The 21,776-nt window shown below is 43.5% G+C and overlaps 1 protein-coding gene across 6 annotated transcripts in view; it reads right to left on the bottom strand.

The window, feature by feature from the left end:
- The window catches only part of Sox5 (SRY-box transcription factor 5), a 1,013,558-nt gene that overhangs the window by 833,028 nt on the left and 158,754 nt on the right, over positions 1 to 21,776 (bottom strand). For 5 of the 6 annotated variants that reach the window (XM_052719126.1, XM_052719123.1, XM_052719125.1 and 2 more), the window contains exon 2: positions 7,802 to 7,881. The exons of the other annotated variant lie outside the window; for it this stretch is intronic. The gene's annotated coding sequence lies outside the window, so the exon portion shown is untranslated. The remainder of the gene's footprint in view (positions 1 to 7,801; positions 7,882 to 21,776) is intronic. 6 annotated transcript variants of the gene reach the window in all.

A 21,776-nucleotide genomic window follows, 5' to 3' on the forward strand; every position in this document is an offset into this window, starting at 1 on the left:
ACACACACAAAGATGCCCAATAAAAAGCTTAAGCCCCTGACCTATCTGTACCTTTCCCCGCAGTATGAGAATCCTAGACCAAGCTTTTCCATTGCACCAATATGACCGACCCACCCCTTAGCCTCTGCATCTTCTCCTTTCCTTTGTTACAACGATGTTTTAAGAAATTACCATACCACAGCATCACTTTGGGGCTGTATCCATAACCATGAAGCCTGACACAACTTGGAGATGAAGACAATAAAATGCAGAGCTGTGAGCAGGAAATGTGTAGGGGTGCGCCATGTCACTCTGTGGGAATAGAAATGTAATAGGGGAGCAATGATACAGAATGAGAAAGCACTGCAAATGACTGAGGTTCTAAACCTGGTGGGAGGGAGTCATGAGGCCCCAGCCCTAGCTGAGGAGCTGCCGGAAGTTGACGGCTTCGGGGTGTCAGTTTCCTCAGTGTTGTAGCCACAGGTGTGGTGCCCACCCATGCTCCTGCAAACAACTCAAATGAAACTCAAACACGTGAGGTTTTTTTTCCTTTTTAAAGACATGAAAGTAGGGGAACTTGTTAAGAAGGGGTGGTCCAGAGCGGCCGGGGGGGGGGGGGGGGGGGGGGGGAAGAGAAGGTGAACTCCGGAAGTGACTGTAATCAGAATACAATGTACGCAGGTATGAAAATGTCAGAGAAGAAAATTGTAAACATATTAAAGCTTGGTTCCTACAAAGTTTACTTTCAAACAGCATGTGAATGAACACATTTTACGGTGAGGCCCGCCCGAGCAAGTCTAGCTCGTGTGAGCTGCCTTCAGCTGCCTGCTGCTCCTGGCTCCCTGATGGTCTCTTAGCTTAGTTTGTCACTTCTGAGCTCTCTATCCGATCATGTTGTTGCACGTCAATTTTGTATAAGATGAAACTCTAGATACATTCTTTCCCTACTCGGAAACTTCCCTTGCCAATGGGATAACTGGCCCAGGTCCTCCCAGGGTGCCACCCTCCCCCCGCAATAGAGTTCTCTGTTGTTTCATGGTCCCTTGTCGTGTTATTTCCATCTTCCTATACCTTAGCAGATCCTGTCTCTCTCAGTGAAGTGGATCCTCTCTTTGTTTCTGCTAACAGCTTTCTAGTCAAGTTCCTATACCAACTTACCTTGCAAACATCCTCAGACCAGACAATGTGGTTAATGGCAACCATGGGCTACTTCCTGCTGTGGTGCTTGACACCTAACGAAAAGCCTTTCCATGTGCATTTCTCTGATGAATTAGTTTCTTGGGGCAGGGACTTTAAGTATCATGAGTCTTCACTGGGTAAGAACTCAGCATTTTTCAGTGGAATGACTTGGTGAAAAGGAGATATAAATGTTGGGCATTGTTTGACCGTGGAGATGTGCTCTGAGAAACACATCATAAGATGACTGTATTCTCAGACCCACAGGAGGAATGTTACTCCACACGCCTCAGTGGTTCAGCTCAAGCAGTCAGCGTGCACTGGTTGGGGTCAAGAAATGCAGTCAGGATGAGGAGATAGCCTGGTGGGTAAACTACTTGATGAAAAGTGAGAGGACTGAGCCACGCAAAGGATGGGCCCGGTAGTGTGCATCTGGGACCTCAGAACTGGGGTTTGTTAGCTAGCCAGCTCAGCCAATCAGTGACTTCAGATTCAGTGAAAGGCTTGTCAAAAATAAGGTTAGAGGAAGACATCTGATGCCTCCATATATGTGTGCAAAAGCACACATTCTTTTCTCTCTCTCTCTCTCTCTCTCTCTCTCTCTCTCTCTCTCTGTCAAAGGAAGGGATACAGTAAATACCATGGGACTCCAGCTCACAAAACACAGTAGACTCCTTTATCATATACAGTTTTTATGCACTTTGGTACAGTGTTTGCTGAGTATGCACAAAGCCGTGGATTCAGTCCTTTGTGTGACACAATGTAGTGTAGCGGGTAATCTCAGTGCTCTGAATTGGAGACAGGAGGGTCAGGAGTTCAAGGTCATCTGGATGGTGTTCATAGCCAACCTGAGCTATTTGACATTCTATCTCAAAATAATAATAATAATAATAATAATAATAATAATAATAAATTACTAAAGAACAATGCTAAATAACAATAACCAATTAACATAGTGCTTATTATGCTTAACAAACATACACACTACACTTTTACAAACATGGTAGAACATCAGGTTGTTCACAGAGGCATCAGTGCACCAGGAGCCCCAGCCTGCACTGTCACATTAGGGTCACCATAATGTCATTAGGAGACAAGGATTGGTCAGCCAGCGCAGCCCTATACACACTCATTCCTGAAGTCATCTCCACACACCACATGAGTGTTCATCAATAATCTGACGCCAGGCTGGGAGTGGAGCCCTTGCCTGGCATGATGAGGTCCCTTAGAGTCAACACTCAGGAAGAAAACAGTGGCAAGTGGGCCCTGCTAACTCTCTGGTTATTTTTGTTAGGAAGTTCTTTAGTTTGGTTCTGGGGTCTCACATAGACCATGCTGGCCTTGAATTTGCTATGCAGCTGAGGAGGACCTGAACTCCCCATCCTTTGCCTCCACTTTCCAAGTGCTGAGATCACAGGCACAGACTCCACCATGCCTGGCTCCATTAGTGGGACTTTTTAAAGATTCATTTGTTTTATTATTTCATATGGGTGACTGTTTTGCCTGTATGTATGTATGTGCATCGCACGTGTACATGGTATTTGTGGAGTTCAGAAGAGGGTGTCCGATCCCCTGGGACTAGGTTACAGACGGTTGTGAGTGCCAGGTGGGTGCTGGGAGTTTAACTAGGAACCTCTGCGAGAGTGCAAGTCCTCGGAACCACTGGGCATCTCTCCAGCTTTCTAGTAGGATTTTTCAGACTCCTGGTTTTCAGTCTTTATGTAAAAGTATTTGTAGCTGGCTGTATTTGATTTATAATAAGACATTTGATTTATAGTATTTTTGTAACTGGCTCTAATTTTCATTAGCTCTCCCACTCAATCTCTTAAAACCCACACACCTACACCAGGCTTATTTACATGTCCAGCAGTCTGCTTTACTTGAAATCATATACACTATTAGCTAAATTTCCCTAATGTCATTTCCTTAAAGTGAAATTTTAAAAAATATTTCTCACTACACATATTTCTTAGTATGTGAACATCCATTAGAGTTTTGGCAAGAAAGATCTTACCATGGACATATCTGATGGCATATACATCAGGTCTAACTAAAGAAATGATAAAGAAAAAAGATTACCACCTGGAATAAGACAGTGATGGATATTACCAGACTCTGATCAGGCCCGTTGTGCATCAAGCTTGGTTTCTAAGCTGATGTCAATCTCATCTTCCACTCAGGAGGCAGTCGGAATAGGTTCAGAAAGGGAAACATTCACAACAACCTCAGAGTTTCAAATAATACCCCTGGTGAAGTTCAACACAGTTCACCCTTTCCTCGCAAAGCCATTAGCTAATCCCATTATTCTGAAAGTCCCTTGAAGGGACTTCAAGCAAACAGTTTATCTTTATTCTTTTGTATGTTTTCACCATGTTGTTTTATTATGTTCTGTTTAGATATGCCTCCTGTGAAGGAGACCACACACACAGCCTAGTTAAACATGGATACAGGTCAAGGGCCCCCGAAATGCAACTCCAGGCCACAGAAGGATACCAGTGAACACTGCACCATTTTAATAGCTGAGGAAACTCTTCAATCTTGCATTACCTGTTTGGTGAATTCAGCCACAAATTGGTTTTCTAGCCAAGACTATGATGTCAGCTTGGACCACTGGCTCTGGGGGCTTGTGATTCCTGGGACACTCAGGGGTGGCACAATTTCATGTTTATGTGAGAGCTACTTCTGGGTGGAATATAGCTATTTGGAAAAGAGAGACTCTCTTTTTGCTCCACATGGCCCAGAATTTCTGCACTGTGACTTTAAAGTTGTGTGACCTTAAAGACACTTGAATTCAGCCTCCTTGAGTCCTAGCCCTCCAGGCTAAATAGTGTCTCCCTCAAAACTGAGATGATGAAATTCTTTCTCTTTACACTTATTATTTATGAGGGTGGCAGGCGTGTGTCAATGTTGCCTATGTGGAGGTCATAGGGCATCTTTAGAGCATTAGTTCTCTCTTCCCCCACCTGGGTTCCAGGGCTGGAAGTCAAGTAGTCAGCCTCGGCAACAAGCACCTGTGTCAGTCTATCAGGCCAGCCGTCGTGCTGGCCTGGGATGGTCTATCCCCAGTACTTTGGAATGTGACCTAGTCTCGCTAAATGTGGTTCATTAAAATGAGGTCATTCATGTGGGCGGTCAGCCAAAAGAATAAGATGGAGCTGGGCATGGTGAAGCATGCCTTTAATACCAGCACTTCAAAAGCAGAGGCAGGTGGATCTCTGAGTTCAAGGCTAACTTGGTCTACAGAGCAAGTTCCAGGGCTACACAGAGAAACCCTGTCTTGAAAAACCAAAACAAATAAACAGAACAGGGAAATGTGGACATAGTGACAGATGTGTGATGTTAACTTTCTATCACTGTAACAAAATACATGAGGCAAATACTTCACATAGAGAAAAAGAGTTATTTTGGAACACGTTTCTAGAAGTGAGTCCAGGGTCACTGGGCCCCACCAGTTTGATGCCCATAATGCATCACGGCTGAGGCATGCAGTGAAATAAAGCCACTCATATTACGAGCCAGAGAGAGGTACAAACACCGGGCGAGGTAGCACAGTCAATATGGAGGCACCCATAACCCTGAAACCTAAAGATTTGACACCACGTCTGACCTCTTTGCTCCACTTGCCTCCCACTGGCACACAAAGGGCATCATGCTTTTGATATGTGGGTATTTGAGGGACACTTACTTATCCAAACCCCAGAACATACATGAGAAGGAACAATGTAGGAGACAGAGAAACAATGAGGCACCTTTCCACAAAACCTTCAGAAAGGCCCACCCTTGCTGGCTCCATTATTGTGAACATCAGTACCCTAGACCTCTGAGACAATAGACTGTTGTTCGAAGGCCACCTGCATGAGACATATTCCCAGGGGTGCCCTCTCAAACTTCCACAGTAAACCCTTAGTATAAAATATGCTGAGCTGTTATAAAAACTAGAACAACATGGAAAGAGCCCAAAGAGCAAAGGCTTATTTCTTTAGCAGAACAGAACACTAGAAATATTTGGCCTTTTTTACACAAGTACAACTTCCTTCCCATGGGCAACCCTTTGAATGGTTACACCCCAGACTTCCATCAATGGGAAAATATCCACAGAACAGAAGGCATGGGGAGGGAAGAACCAACTATGCGATTTTGAGTACCAAAAGCTCGATGTCCTCTGGGAAACTAGAATTGTTCCTATACGCAGCAGTGGGCTTAGGAGAGACCTTTGTACAGGTTAGCTAACTTAAGAGGAGAGATCAACCCCTCGGCATGAAAATTCAGTGTAGTCAAGACAGGTGTAGACCCTGGACAGACCGGGGAGTATCATGAGGGGAGGACAGCTACAACCTTAATGTTCTTCACTCTCACACATGAGTTTTCTCCTGCTTCTACTTTCCCTATTTGGAGTAGAATGATCAGATCTTTGACTGGAAGATTCAACCGAGGCACCTTCATTGAACAGTTGGGAAATTCACAAGTAAAGGACCAGCTCCAAATCCAGAATTTGAAAGAAACTGAGGAGGAGTTTGATGGCTTTAAAATTTAACAGGGGGGTTTCAAGGCTCAGTGGGATGCTGAACAAACCTCTTGCTTTATGGGAAATCAACTATGGAACTTCTCTGATTCTATGGCATCAGCTATGTTTCTCTAACCATCTACACCTTATTTTGGACAAAGGGCCTCTCACTGAATCTGGAGTTCACTGATTGGCTGAGCTGGCTAGCTAACAAGCCCCAGTTCTGAGGTCACAGATGCGCACCACTCGGTCCATCTTTTGCATGGCTGTTGGGTATCCAAGCTCAGTCCTCTTACTTTTCAGCAAGCAGTTTACCCACCAAAGTTTCCAGAAGGCCTACCAGGCTCTATACCCCAAGGTTCAGAGACCCAGTGGACTAGAGACTGGCTTACCATGGTGGAATTCTGGAAGTCAAGAGGGTTGGGAAAGGAACAGGTCTGGAATCTGAGAAAAACTTGTCCCCCTTCCTGCTCATGCAGACCAATAAGATGCATGCTTCATGGGCATGTCAGCTGTGTGTAAGTCAGCTAGACAGCACCTCAAGAAAGCCAGTAGGCTCATCCACGTAACACTACTGAACTCCATGGAGAATAGACTATACGAGAAACAGGAACTAAGTAGGCAGTGCACACTCTAGGAAAAGCCATGCTCAAGATAAGACAGTTGGAGCCAGATGAGTCCAGTAGGGGAAATACACAAATCCCCCCAAAAGCAGACTTAAATATATACCAGAACTACAAAGCACACCTAACTTAACAGAGCTCCAGTTCATGGGAGATTTCCCCAAGCTCTTTTCCATTATTCTTTTCTGTGTTCTAACCCTTTAGAATTCAGCTGCAGCAGCCAATGACTCAATGAACAGGTGACTGGTAAACAAACAAACAAACCAACAACAACCAACAAAATGTGAAGGTTCCTCCTCACTGCAAGTCCCATTGACATGAGCCCCCGTGAGTGGGAGAGACAGTTTGCTGTTGACTTTGAAGCTGTGGGTGTGGCCTGATGTTGGGCACAGCTGATAATGCAGCTTCTGGCTGGAGATCAGAAGTTCTCAGAAAAGTCTTTTTGATCTACAAGTGAGCCTATAAGGTCTGGAGCCTGATTAAGACCTAAATTTGACCAGGAGATAAAATTTAAAAACTGTGATTGCTTTACTTCTGTGCTGAGTAGTTAGTTTTATGTCAACTTGACAGAAGCTAAAAAGTCACCTGAGAGGTAGGAATCTCAATAAGAAAATGCCTCCATAAGATCAGGCTGTATACACACCTGTAGGGCATTTTCTTGGTGATTGATATGGGAGGGCCCAGTCCATTGTGGGAGGTGCCATGCCTGGGCTGGTGGTCCTAGATTCTAGAAAGCAGTCTGAACAAGCCATGGAGAACAAGCCAGTAAGCAACTCCCCTCCATGGCCTCTAAATTACCTCCTGTCTACAAGTTCCATCTCTGCTTGAGTTCCTGTCCTGACATCCTTTGATGATGAACTCTGATGTGGAAATGTAAGCTGAATAAACCCTTTTCTCCTCAAGTTGCATTAGTCATAATTTTTTATCACAGCAGTAGTAAACTTAACTAAAGCAGTTTCCAAGTTGGGCTTGTTCAAAGTATGTTACAGGGTGAAACTGTTATGGGGAGATAAAGGTAGGAGAGAACTCACTGTGGGGGTAAAGTTTAGATTTCAGAAATGGCAAGGTAATATGTTCAGACTATGTCCTAGAACACAGTCTGTGGAGCAAGCACCGTGCTTCAGGGTGACCTGAAAGTGTGCCTGGAAAGTGTAACAGAAGGGCAGAAGTCTCCTGAAGGCAGATCATAGTGTGTGGCTGGGGATAAAACTCAGTGGTTGGCCCTTGCCTAGCATTCTAGAATGCAAGAGGCCCTGAGTTCCACTGAAACACTGTAAAAAGTGAGGTAGGAGGAAGAAGAAGACAATAGAAAGGGCAGATAAAGGTGCCTCTGAGAAATGTCCACATATGCTCAACCAGGGATGAGAGGGTGGAAATAAATAATGGAACTAATGGAGCTGGAGATTTATGCCATAAGAACTTAAGACCAAATCACCTCACTGAGAACTTAGATGCATGCCCACATCACTGCTTATATGGCTAAATGGAGGATCTCCATGGATACATGAAGAAGTCATACCTGCCACATGTGGGGGGCTTGTCCACGACTTCTAAGGATCCTCTGGAAGTAGATCTTGGCACCACAACAGGTTAGAGTGTCTAGAAGAAAATTAGAGTCAGCTCATTTAGGTCCATGGTCTACACAGGCAGTGTTATGGCTGTGAAAACTTAGGTGTTCAGGAAAACACTATTAGAAGGCAATCAACCACATACGACAGAGCAACACACTGAAAACCCTGTGGACACAGAGTACTCAGTGACAGGGAAAAGAGTGAATTACATTGCTTATTCTCAACAATTCCATTGTTCATTTCAAATAAAATGCTCCAAATAAAAGACAATACAGGATAGAGAAGCCTGCTGGGGGATTTTGAAGTTCCTATCTGCAGTGGTGTACCTATGAAATGTCCCCCATAGGCCCCTGTGTTTGACACTTGGTCCCCAGGTGCTAGTGCCCAGTTAGAAGGTTATAGAGCCTTTCTTGGGAAAGTGGGTCAATGGGAATGGACCCTGAGGTAGTTTAGCCCAGACCTACTTCCTGTCTGCTGTTTCTGGATTGCTGATGCAATATGACCAGCTACCACATACTCCTGCAGTGACGCCTCCTCAGCTAGGATGGACTGCACCCCTCCTTAATCACCTCTTGAGGAAGATTTGGGGACAGTAAGGGGAAAAGCACTGAATATGTATCTGAGATCCTGAATATTGCAAACTTTCACATCTGTTTCTGATGAGAGAAGAGGAAGTGAGGGAAGGGGCAGATTTTGGTGGGAACACCACTTCTGGAAAGATGAGGGGACATTTGAGCACAGGCTTAGCTAAGGTGCATGAGCAGGGCAGAGAGGGCTGTTTTCTAGACAGAGGGGACAGTAGGAACAAAGGCCCTGTGGTGAGAGCCGACAAGCATGTCCAGCAAAAGCCTGAGGCCTCTGTGGCAACAAAACTAGGTCAGGAGACAGGGGCAGTGGTGAAATGATTCTAAACAGAAGGTTGTTGTCATCTTCTGTTATCATTGTGGACTTGGCCATTTTATTTCCAATTTTCTCATGTTTCCATTTATCTTGCATTTCAGTTACTCAGCACACAGACATTCAGGATTGCCTGAAAACATAATATATGTCATCCTATAAACTGGTGATTTAATTTGCTTTTAAGTTCATTGAATAGCTCTCATTTCCCACTAATATTTTGTGATACATCTTTTCATCCATTCATTTTCCAAAGTGCACACATTATTCAGTTCAATAGTTTCTTTTGTGTTGTTTTGTTTGTTCTTTAGACAAGGTCTTGGAATATGCTCCTTGCTGACCTAGCAGTCACTATGGAGCCTAAGTGGACCTTGAACCCATAGCAATCCTCATGCCTCAGCCTCCCTGGATACTGGGATCACAGATATGGACCACCACACCCAGATGAACAATTTCTTATACATAGGTTTGTTTTGATCCTGTTTTATGGTCTGACAATGTATCTTTTAATTGTTGTATTTAGATCATTTACATTTAATGTGTATATTGTTGTGTTAGGGCTATGAGTGCATTTTTCCCCTGGGCTTTTCCCTCCATTTCTCACTCCTGTTTTCTTCCTGCCTTCAATTTTTATTTCTCAGTTTTGACTTCATTTTAATGCTCCTAAGTTGTGGGTGTTTTTTTTAACCGTTCATTTTTTTCTTAGCAGTTTCTCTAGGTATATGGCATTATAGATACATAACATCATGCTAAGCTAGTGTCACCAGCTTACCAGTTTGAATGGAGTATGGCATAAATCAATAAGGTGTGCTCTATTGAATAATTCTGAAAACTGGTAAAGACAGTAAATGAAGAATTCAAATGTCTAGACAAATGTAACTATGCATAACATTATCCTGTTTTCTACCATACAGAACAAAAGCATATATCTACACTCCCAAGACAGATGACAGAAATAAGGGACAAAAAAATCTCATTCAAAACCTCAAGGTATCTATCTTTTGATTTATACCACTTTGGAATAGGCAGTTTTAAAAAAGACCAAAATCGTGACTCTAGAAAAGTCTTTGAAACTCCACGTAGTCTATTTATCATACCATGAACTCTCAACAATTCATAGCCTGCTAGGAATATAAACAGGCTGAACAGTTCCCTTACCAACAATCAATTGCAGACATATAAAGTTAACTCCCCAAGGTCAAGATGAGTCAACTGCAGAGCTGAGCTAGAACCAGGGTCTGAAGGTACTGAGAGACACTGAGAGAGGAAAAAAATATTAACTTTTCTTTCCAATGTGTTAACAGTCTGCTTGGCATTCAATTACACTTCATTTCCTTAAGGGAGGCAAAATAAGAACATGGCAGATGGACTACCCCCAGTCATCTGCACTGGCACAGAACCAGGAAACCAGGGCTGCAATGCACCCACTTGCCAAGAGCAGCAATGGATAACAAATACATGGCCTGATCATCGATACTTCAGACAGGAGCCCAGCAAGGTTTCAAAAAGGAAATCGTAACTCTACTTCCTCTGTAGAGTGAGACATTTTCCTCTCTATCTAGGCAACACAGAATTGGAAATTGGATGGACAAGACCTTTATTCCAATGTACAATTTTACTCATTTTAGATATAAAAACCTTGAGTGTGTGCAAAAGACATCGTCCTCAATTCCCAAAATATTTTCTCTGTTCCCTGATTCACTCTATGAAGAATCAGACCTCTAGTGTGGAGCTCTGAGTGACAGACTTTCCCTTTTAGTCATGAAATCTTCTATAATCCAAGCAGGGGAAAAAATTCTTGCTCATCTTCCATTTATATTCACAGTCGGATACTATAATTAAATAATAGAGTTTCATTTACTTGGGCTCAAATCCATTAGGTTTTTTTTTTCTTATTTTCACTCATCTCTTTCCTCTGAAATGTATCCCAGTATTATTTTCATCCCTGAGCACACACATATACAGATCTGTGAATCTATAATGAGCTATTCCTGTTTTTAGCATAGCTTTATATCTGATTAAATGCCTAAATTACCTCCACCTAGAAGCTGTCTAAATATGAACAAATACTCGGTTCACACTAGGAGAAAAAGTCAGCATTCAAGAGCTAAGATCCTAGCCACGTACATACACTGTTTACTCCTGGGGAAAACATGGTTCACAAGCTAATGTGGGTTCCTTGAGTTGCTATTCACAAAGGGTTGGATGTGCAAATGTCCTTGTGTTCCAGACCAGTGTGCTATGACACAGTACCATGTAGCATCATGGACAGACAGAGCCTCGGGCCTTCCCCTCATCTAACAGGGACACATGTGACAAATATATATATAGGGAATAGGAAAACAGCCCAGGTGCTCAGCATTCCAGTAGGAAGTTCGTGAATGGGAAGGAAACTGGAATGCTGTCGCTGTCACCCACGACTGGAGCACCCGGGTTGAGCTGAAGCTGCATAGCTGCCCCTCCCCAGAACAGGAACTAGACAGGACTGCTACCTTCCTAGACGTTTTTAACAAAGAACCTTGCAGAACGAACACCACTATGTCCAGTGCCATGCTGCTACCCCGTGCCTCTGAAAACCCCTGTCCACACCACCTTTGCCTAGTCCTGTCCTCTTTCAGGCTCTCTCCCAGAATCCCTCGCTCCCGCCAAGCAACTATCTTAGAGGCATCTCTACAGCAGATTATATTTCTTCCTTTTTTTTTTCTTTTTGGCCTCCTGGGGTTGGTGTAAGAAAGAAAAAGACCAGAAAAGCCCAACTGTGACAGCAAAGACTATCAAAACAGCTGATGAAGGCTCACCTCATGTCTCATCAGTTAGTTGTGGATGTCCCCTGCTAAGTAAGAAGCAAGATAGGTATATAAACCCTCTGCCAATTGTCATAGACTACAGGTAAAATATGACTTCACTAGAGACAGAGTCAGGAGGTGGGCAGACCCAGTTTCCTCAGCGCTGTAGAGTGGTCATGAGAAGATAGTCTACTAATCCGTTTCTTTCAGTGTTAATGGACCACATTCCGTGGAACAATCTGTCTCCTTCCAGCTTTCATACCACTGTGATCAGAGGAAACTACCACAGGCAGCTAGCTTGACTTAGACACCATACCATATTCTAATGTTTTTCACCACACAAAGTCATTGTTCCTGATTAGAGCAAAACCCCTAAGAAAACATCAAATTCTATATTCTAAATCAAAAAGAAAGCCCACATTAACGCCTAAGCTTTATGTTAAGGAGTAGGGGCTATGCAGTAGGTCAGTGGGTAAATTGTCCATTATACAAGCATGAGCACCTAAGCTTGGCTAACCTAGCACCCATGTAAACACATCTGTAACCCCAGCACTGGGGACAGGAAAGAGTCAGGAACGTCCTGGGACCTCTGCTGGCCAGCCAGGTTCAGTGAGAGACTCTGTCTCAAAAATAAGGAGAAGCATAATACTTCCACACATGCAAGGGTAGAAGAACACACACACACACACACACACACACACACACACACACACACACACACAAAGTGGGTGAAACAACAACAAAAAAGACTTAGTTGATAAAAGGGGTAGGATCAACATACCATTCTGAGAGCTGGGCTGGTAAATTCTGTTCAATGCTCAAAGTTCTCAGCACAAATCTTACACAGTAACAGCAGAACCCAAGCCCTTTCCATGAATAAGATGTAAATTCTGATCCTAATATTAGTATCACAGACAGTCTCAACCCTTGTATGAATCCTAAGTCAAATTAAATATATTGTTGAGCAATGCCTGCAACGTACTTTGCTAGATGAAACAGAAAACAAAGTCATTAAACTCACTAGTAAAGAAGCTGTGATCCAAGTACTTCAAAGATGCAAAAGTCATTAGCAGAGAAAGATGTCAACGTGGGACAGTGTCCAGAATGTCTAGAGTACGGGGTTATAGGAAATCATGGGTTTCTATGTCCATAGACTAAAAAAAGATAGTACCTGAAATATAACATAAACATTTATAGAAAACTCATCTTGGGCATCTGGAATTCTTAAAGGGGAGGACCTGAGGTACTGTGAGACAGTGGGTGGTCTCCCCCTGGCTTTGAGGAGGCAGGAAGAACCTGAATAGCAGGGCTCACTGCAGGCCCAAGCAGGAACAGAGCAGGCCCCTGCATCTCAGGAAGTGCCAGAGATAACAGGATCTCCCTACTTTCATCTCTGTGCTCTGAGAGCCAGGTCATTAGGGTCCACAGCTCACTAAGCCTGGCATGAGGTCTCCATAGAGGATACACATCTTCCTTCTGGGAGATACTGGGCTCTTCCAGGTCACACAGCCACAATCTCCGGCTTCTACTCAGGCACCTGATTAGGCAACAAAGGGCAGTCTTACTGGCCAATGCTTCCTTATCTCTGAACCTGCAGAGTAGCATCATAAATCTCCCCATTGTGTGTGACTTCTCTGAGTCCACTGGGATCTATGAAAGTGTTCAGATGCCAAGAACTAGGTAAGGGGTCTTGGTGACTGGATCACATCCTAGGTAAGGAAATCAAATCACTCAGCAAACATATATTCACTAAAGATAACAGTAGACAATAAGAGATTAAATAAAATAGAAGCACCAAGTACCAAAAAAAGGCCTCTACAGTAGATATGATTGATGAATGTTGACATTCAGACATGGTTTAATAGAAACACTGCTACGTATGGAAACTGGTACCAGAGTCAATGCACATCTGAAGGACTCTGGCCACATGACTTCACCTGTAGAACCAAATCCTGTCCATAGCTAAACAGTGTAAATTTCCCATTAGACAGCCAGGCCTGTCAATCTTCAGAGTTTGGGGTAGAGAGTTGACCTGAATCCCTTTAAACTCTATGGATGACTGCTCAGGACTAAGAATGCAATACCAAGCTCTAGGAAGCCACATAGTGTGTTCACCCTCACCCAACCATTGGTAGATCCTAAAAATCAATCTCAATCCCTCAGTCTCCTCTCTCTCCCTCTAAGAACTATTTAGATGTGAAGCTGCAAATCTTGCAGAGAGATTCTCCCTAATATTAAACCTAAGGAAGCTGATGAAAGAGATGGAATACAGAGTGGAGTGAGAGATGAGTTTTTGATAAGGTCCTAACAGTTTCTCTAGTATTCTCACATAGTTCCGTTCCTTACCTCAACTATTTTGAGACAGGTTTTTGTTTAACCTACCAGACAGAGTGTTTCTGAGTATATGTGTGAAGAGCTGAGATAATAGCTGTAGGCATGTGTTACTGCATCAGACTTATAGCCACGACTTAATAAATGGGAGCTTTGGGTCTAAAAATGACAAAATCTCCAGTCCTTCCCTTGTTGAGTTGGTAACAAGAAGAACAGATCCTTTCCATGGGACTCTTTCAGACATCAAAGGTCTCCACTTCAAGAAGACGATAATCAATAATACAAGATGTCAGTAAGAGCTCAAAGACATAAAGTCAAAGACTCCTCAGATTGATTAAAATGAAGTGAACAGAGAATGCATGCCAACATCTGCAGAAGAAAATGGCAGGAAGGACCCGAAGGCAGAGATGGTCAATGACAGGCTTCATAGAGAAGGATGTTAGCAGCTGTGCAGTGTCACCTCAGGTGCTGGGTTTGACACTTGTGTCCTAGCTGCTGGTGCTGTTGGGGAAGTCAGTGGATAGTTTGGGACATGGGGCCTAGCTGGCGGACATAAGGCTATAGGGGTGAAGCTTATGGGTTATGGACAGCCTGATTCTAGTGTTAAATCTTTATGTCCCAATCTAGACACATAGATCACACCCCAAGTCACCACTGGCACAAAATGAGCCCCAGCCTTCATGTCTCACTCACCATGAAACTGTGCACTGAACAAAACCTTCCTCCCTTAAGTCTATTATGGAGTGAAAGACCTGGGCAAGAGAAGATCCAACTCTGACAGCTGGAGTGAGAGGTGGCTGGTCACACCGCACCCACAGTCAGAAAGATGCAAGAGATTCATGCTGGTGCTCAACTTACATTCTCATTCAGTCTAAGTTCCCAGCCCATAGGATGGTGCTACCCACACTCAGGGTAGGTCTGCCCTTCTCTGTCAATGGCCTCTGGAAACACTCAGACACAGACATACCTGGAGTCACCTGTGTCTCCTTGGTAACTCTACATCTTGACAATCAACTTGACTCACAGGAAATCTCACACTTTCCCTCCATGATTGCCAGGTCTTTGGCCACAGAGATGAGAAAATGAGCTAATATTGTGGGTTTTAAGAAAAGCATAAAAGTCTAGAAAGCTGAAAGGAAAGGCAGACAGTGACTTGGGTCTAGAAAAATCACAGGGAGCGGGGGTAGAACACAAGGCATTTTCTGACCTAGAATAGAGGGGGTATAAGAAGCATGGGAATTATTACAATAAGTCTCCCAGCACACAGCACATCTTAAAGGCAAGTTTAGTCATGTTTTGGACAAATTGGCTGTCACTGAGCTCATTTAGAGGCCTAAAGGAGTGACAGGGTTGTCTGTGTAATTCATACACAGTGAAACTTAAAATAAAACTCAGAATAGTTTCAAAGATATCTCCAGCCGCATCACATATCCTGGGATGCTTCGTATCATGTGAGGCTGCTCTTCTTCCTTTTCTCTGTTGTAATCGATCAATACTTACTCACACACTGCAGTCAAATGAAAGGGATACATACAAGTGTAAGGCCTGGGATAACGGACACCTGGGGTTTCTCTCCCTTTGATGCCATCCTCTGCATGTAAGTCCTACACAGTGAGAGGGACTGACTGCAAACTGCCAGGTGAACCCACTAAGTTCAAGGAAACTATGGTGACTCCATACTCCATAGTCTTTACAAGTGACTAGTTGTTGTTCCTGGGCCTAAGTCAACCTATAAATAGAATTCTCTTGAAAGCATGTCTGGGATGTCGAGGAATAGTACATAATGTGGGCCAAAGAAATGTGTGAGATTTGCTATGAGGTGATTGTCAAGATTTAGAGTCACCTAGGAGATACACCTGTGGATTTGTCTATGTACAAGTGTTTCCAGAGGCCAATGACAGAGAAGGGAAGACCTACCCTGAGTGTGGGTAGAACCATCCTATGGCTGGGAACTTAGACTGAATAAAAAGAAGAAAGTGAGTTGAGCTCTCTTGCCCGGATCTTTTCCTCCATAATGGACTTAAGGGAGAAAGGTTTTGTTCAGTGCACAGTTTCATGGTGAGTGAGACATGAAGGCTGGGGCTCATTCACTTCTCATTGCTTTCTGACTGAGGGTGTAGTGTGACAAGTCATCTCATACTCCAGCTGTCACAACTGGATCTGCTTTTGCCCGAGCCTTTTTCTCTATGTTGGACAGTATCTTCAAACTGTGAGCCAAAATAAACCCTTCTATCCTGACGTTGCTTTGGTCATTTATCACAGCAATAAGAGAAGTATCAGGTACAGGGGAGACATTTCCCTAATGTGTGAGGTGGCCCTTAAAGGGATGGTCTCTTTTTCACATTCAGGTTGTGAAACCTGAAACCACAGATGCTTTCTGCTTCCCAGTTAATAATGATCTAGTTAGACTTTTTAAGAAAAAAAAAAAAGATAAAGATTTCCAAAAGCATCCCAGTTAGTCTAAGTAGGTTTTGCAATAAAAACAGAAACATCTCACATGGCTCTACAGTGACTATGGAGTAGGGGGCTGCACTGCTTTGCTGGGTGCCATCAGCTCTGTATCACTGCACGCCACTACCCACCCCCACCCCAGCAATGCTCCTCTCTGATATCAGCATCACTGTTAAGTAATCACTGGACTAAAGAGGCAGAGACAGGGGTCTCCCGGGGGCTGGGTGGGTAGCTAGTGCTCCAGGTCAGTGAGAGACCCTGACTCAAAAGAGGTAGATGGCATTCCTGAGAGTGATACCTAAGGTTGTATACACACACACACACACACACACACACACACACACACACACACACACTTGCAATGTGTTTTATTGTGAGTAGTCTCAGAGGGGCCAAATATATGCTGTAGAATGACATCTTGCCATAATAAGCCAAGGAAACACTGAGGTCAGGAATATCTCAAATGCTCATACTGTGGTCAAAGCATAAAAGATGGGATTGTCCCATGCCAGGACTGCTCTTCTCTGAAGATATTAGAAAAGCCTTGTTTCTTAGAAGTCAGGTCAATCTGAAATTCCTGTTTTGATATAAAATCCAGTGGTCACAAATTAACACTTGAGTACTGGAGCTAATATTTCTTAAGCACATCAAGTGAGTCTTTCTGTTTAGGTCTTTGGATATTGACCCAACAGTACCAATGACCACAGAAAGCATGCACACACAATGAATTCTTAGAGAAATCAATGGGGCAGGTTCTGCATACGTTTAGTGAAGACATTTGGATAGGCCAGACACTACAGTTATAGTAAAGAACTTGGCAATCAATGTGAGGAATTTTCCATCAGGGAAAGATGAGCGAGTATGGCTTTCAAAGACAAAGAATCACAGTCGTGGTGACACACATCGACTGGATGTCAGTTTATTCTTCAGGAGAACAAGACACCAGTCAGTTATCTGGATGCTAGGGTGCACAATAAGACTCAACAGGTCTGGAGAGATGGCCCAATGGTTAAGAGTACAGAGCAACCGAATTCAGTTCCCAGCACCCACATAGAGGCTCACAACAACCCTTAAATCCAGTTTCAGGCGCTCCAATGCCATCTCCTGGTTTCTGTGAGTACTGCATGTACATGGTTCACAGATAAAACACTCATACACATAAAATAAAAATAATAAAACCTAAAATAGAGGATACAATAATTTTATAATCCTGCATTTTCTTTATGAACCATAGAAGTTGGTACTTGAGTTCTTGACTGGCAAGTGTCTTTTCATAAAATGATTATAGGTAATAAATAAAAACCAAGATGCTAAAATTAGGTTATTTCACATCACAATCCTAATGAATTAATGGTCGCAAGCACTGAGCATCAGTGAATGTCAGCATCTCAAAGAGACTGATAATATTACCTTCCCCTTGATGAAAAGTCACAGAACCCCTTAAAGTTCTACAAAGAGATCAAACATGTTTGGTCAAGTCTCCAAAGCCAGCTGCTGTTTCAGAAGCTATGAAAGAACATGCCAAAACAACACCATGAGAAATGCAACCACACAATTCTACAAACAGGTAAGATGGGAGGAGAAGAAACAAACAAAAGAGTAACCCACAGACGAAAACAAACTTCAAGGACAGACCATGACATTGTGAATGTCAGAACTAATGATAGTGCTTATGGATGCGTAATTGGATGATAAAACATAATGAAATACTATGATACATCTAGAAAACCATGGGGCCATGAGTAGTTAGGGCACATGATGGGGATCTCCCTTTTCTCTGCCTCATCTCTGGAGACACATTGTTTCCCTGAACTTAGACCTCAGCTGCAGGGACCTTTCTGCCTTCGCCTCCACAGTGCTGGGATTGCAGACTCAAGCTGCTGCCAGGTGTGCCCCGATTTTACATGGGGTCTGGGGTTCTGGGGAAGGCAAGCCCTTTACCCACAGCTGTCTCCCAGCCCTAAAGGAGTTTCGGTTGTAACAGAGATCAAACCAACCTATCCTCAGCCAGTTTGCCTCCACGCATGCTCTGTTGCCGAGTGGGTGTCAGCGGCCCCCTTGCTGGCCTATCTAGGACCCTCTTCGGTAGTCTTCACTGCTTCTCACTGGAAGACACAGTCAGAGACCATTGTACCTGTGGCAGGACAGTCTCCTGCTCTAGGCCAAATGAGTACCTGTGCTTATCCGGTAGCAGCAAAAGTCACATGAGATACAAATTGGTTTGACTGTGGTTGGACACCTACCTCTCCAAGCACGCTGCTGTGTGCAGAATGATAATGGGTCATTCCATATATTAAAAATGGACTTTTTTTTCTGTATCGATCCTATTTGAATGGGTGGAGTCTAACCTTCCTTTGGCTTTCAAATGGACTATGCTCCCACCTGGGACCCTCTCCTGCATCGGTCATCACTGTGGGTTGGTGGCAGCTGTAGTAGGAAGTCCCACTGTAGTCCTGTCTATAAAGGTTGGCGTCACAGTGGCCTTAGTCAAGGCAACGTGTGCCAGAAACTCAAGAACAGCCAAGCCTGTTGATCATTCCCTGAACCAGTGAGTGGGAGCTGAGGGGCTGCTCTCGTTTCTGAGGAGTACCACTCACTGGTCCCCTTGTGGTTTCCTCCACACCTTGAGCACTGTCGTCTCAGGTTTCAAGGGGAGCCTCAGTGATGGAAAGGTCAGTTCCGGGAGGGATCACCATTACCAGTACAGTCCATAGTTCTTCTCCGTGTTTTCAGACCAGGTGAAATTAGGATTGACAGATGCAAGAAGGGATGTTGAAAATAACTCATTGCTAGTGTTCAGCCCCACAGTCATCTTTTCCCCAGCCCAGGAGGTCCTAGAAGCAATGACTGGTATGGTCAAGCCATGAAGAGAAAATATGAAAATCGGGACACTGAGCTGGTATACCATGGGTAGGATGCCAGTGGGCAGAACCAGCTACACCCAAGCTTTGCAAATGAAATTCCCAGGATACTAAAAATATTCTAACCTAAGCTATACGCTTTGATTCTCAGCTTCCAAAACTTTTCATAGAATGAATTTTAATTCATACCCTATATCCTTCTGGAAAAATGTCCTACAGTCCCATGTATAATGAATAAATGCAATGAAAAACAGTATAACAACATAAAAATAAATTTTTAAATGACCTACTCTCTTGAGGCAAGAAAATTAGTGAGATTGGTAAAAACACGATGAGCCAGAATTAATCTCTTCAGGACAGTGAATTCTTGCAAGCTGTGGCCTAAAGTTGAGGCTTTATTTCCAGTAGCAAACACCTTCTAGACCCTTTCATCACATAAACAGAAACGGATTCTGAGATCTGTCCACGAGGCAGAACACAACAGACGGTGGTGGTGCACGTCAGCCATTTGGAGCCAGGTCCTCCTACCTGAGCAGTGATGGAGGACATAAGCCTGCAGCTGCCCTGACATTTATTCAGTCTCAGTTGATTCTAAAATAAATTGATAAGGCTTAGATTTTCTTGACCTCCTAATCCTTGGAACCCAAAATACTGGGTGAGTGAAATTTGTCTTTTGTGCTTTGCTCAAAACTTCTTGGCCATGATTAATCTAGAGTATTCAATCTATAAAAAATAACTCCATCATGAGATGTCAGTAAGGTTCAACCTACACCTGGTCATGGTGTTTTCTCTATGAAGAAAAACCAGAGAATTTATAAAGCAAACTTCTGCACCACCCCTTGGAAACAAGGCATTCCCTACAGTGAGCATTGTGCAGAAGCTGTACAATTTTCCCAGGAAATACAATTCCCTTTGCCCATGCCTGGGCTGTGCATGGTGAGAAATACCATTTCCTGTTAACACACAGATTTATCCAGATCCTGAACCAATAGGATAATTGCCCCATCTATTTCTCTTCATATGATGGGTACCGTGGGAGCCAAACAAAACAAGACAATGATTCTAGCATGACCAATGGACTCACCTCTCCAGCCACAATAGTTGGACAACTGTGTCCTTGGAGAGCTACTAGCCCAACATGAACTGCTGTGGGATGTTCTGTATGTCAAATGTGTTGCTGATTAGTCAATAATTAAAACACTGATTGGCCATTGGCTAGGCAGGAAGTGTAGGCGGGACAAGGAGGAGAATAAAGCTGGGAAGTGGAAGGCTGAGTCAGAGAGACACTGCCAGCCGCCACGATGAGAAACAGCATGTGAAGATGCCGGTAAGCCACGAGCCATGTGGCAAGGTATAGATTTATAAAAATGAATTAATTTAAGCTGAAAGAACAGTTAGCAAGAAGCCTGCCATGGCCATACAGTTTGAAACCAATACAAGTCTCTGTGTTTACTTGGTCGGGTCTGACGGCTGTGGGACTGGCAGGTGAGAGAGATTTGCCCTGACTGTGGGCCAGGCAGGAAAACTCCAACTACAAATGGCGTCCAACGTGGTGGCAAGAGTTTCCACCTAAAAACTGAGAAAAGATTCTAAAACGGAGCTAAAAACAGCTTCCTAATCGTCTCTCTCAAATGAGCGGCAGCTGCCAGTTTGAGCTACTGGTGGGTTCCTAGCATGTGCGCTCAACCTGCAGTATGGCGGGAATGAGGCCTCTGCAAGTGGCACATTAAGCTACATGGTGGATTTAGCCTTTGCTAGTACAAAACAAAAAAAAGAGGTTTCTGGGCTACACACTGCTTGGATAAAAGCATAGAGACCCACGATAGCTCCCAGAGCTGGTGGAAAATGCCATGTTGGGAAGCTAAGGTGGGTGGAGCCAGCAGCTACAGCTGCTGCAGTTTAAGGCAATAGATTCACAATAAGACAGATTCAGATGTAATAGTTTACAATGTGTGTAAAAGATACGTAGGCTTGAAAGAGACAAAAAAGGTGATATATAGAGTTATAGAAACAAATACATAGTTTTAAAAAAATAAAGTCTTTAAAGAGACAGTAAAATATAGAAAATAAGCCACGTAAAAATGGATATTACACAGAGAATCTGCATTGTGTTGTCTTTGGGACTTTTAACTGCAGAAAAATATTTGATTGTAAAAGCTGTTGAGTTATGCCAAAATGTATATTTTAAAGGTGCCTTGACTTCAAAATTTGGATATAAGGATATGTTACTTTGGAAAGGAGACTCTGCTTTTGTTCCCACAGAAAGCCAGAGGCTATGGATTTGTTCCAGATTAAGACACATCAGGTTTGACCAGCCAAGACCCCCTGAAAAGTCTCCGATGACACCATGGCCCAGATGATCCAACATCCAGAATGGTTTGAAGGCAACTGGCTCAGACGATACACCCTCATGGACTTTTCCATGATCCTAAAATTTTCTTTGTATCCCCATAAGATACAGCGCCCCCCTCCAGCAGGAAGTAGTAAGAGAAGCTACGCCCAAATTCCCAAATTATATGTAATTTTACTTTGTTAAGGTTAAAACCTTCCTTTTTTTTTTTTTTAAAAAAAAGGGGGGAAGTGCTGTGGGATGTTCT

The sequence above is a fragment of the Peromyscus californicus genome, unplaced genomic scaffold (genome assembly GCF_007827085.1).
Source record: "Peromyscus californicus insignis strain IS unplaced genomic scaffold, ASM782708v3 Scaffold_6__1_contigs__length_162567912, whole genome shotgun sequence".
NCBI lineage: Eukaryota > Metazoa > Chordata > Mammalia > Rodentia > Cricetidae > Peromyscus > Peromyscus californicus.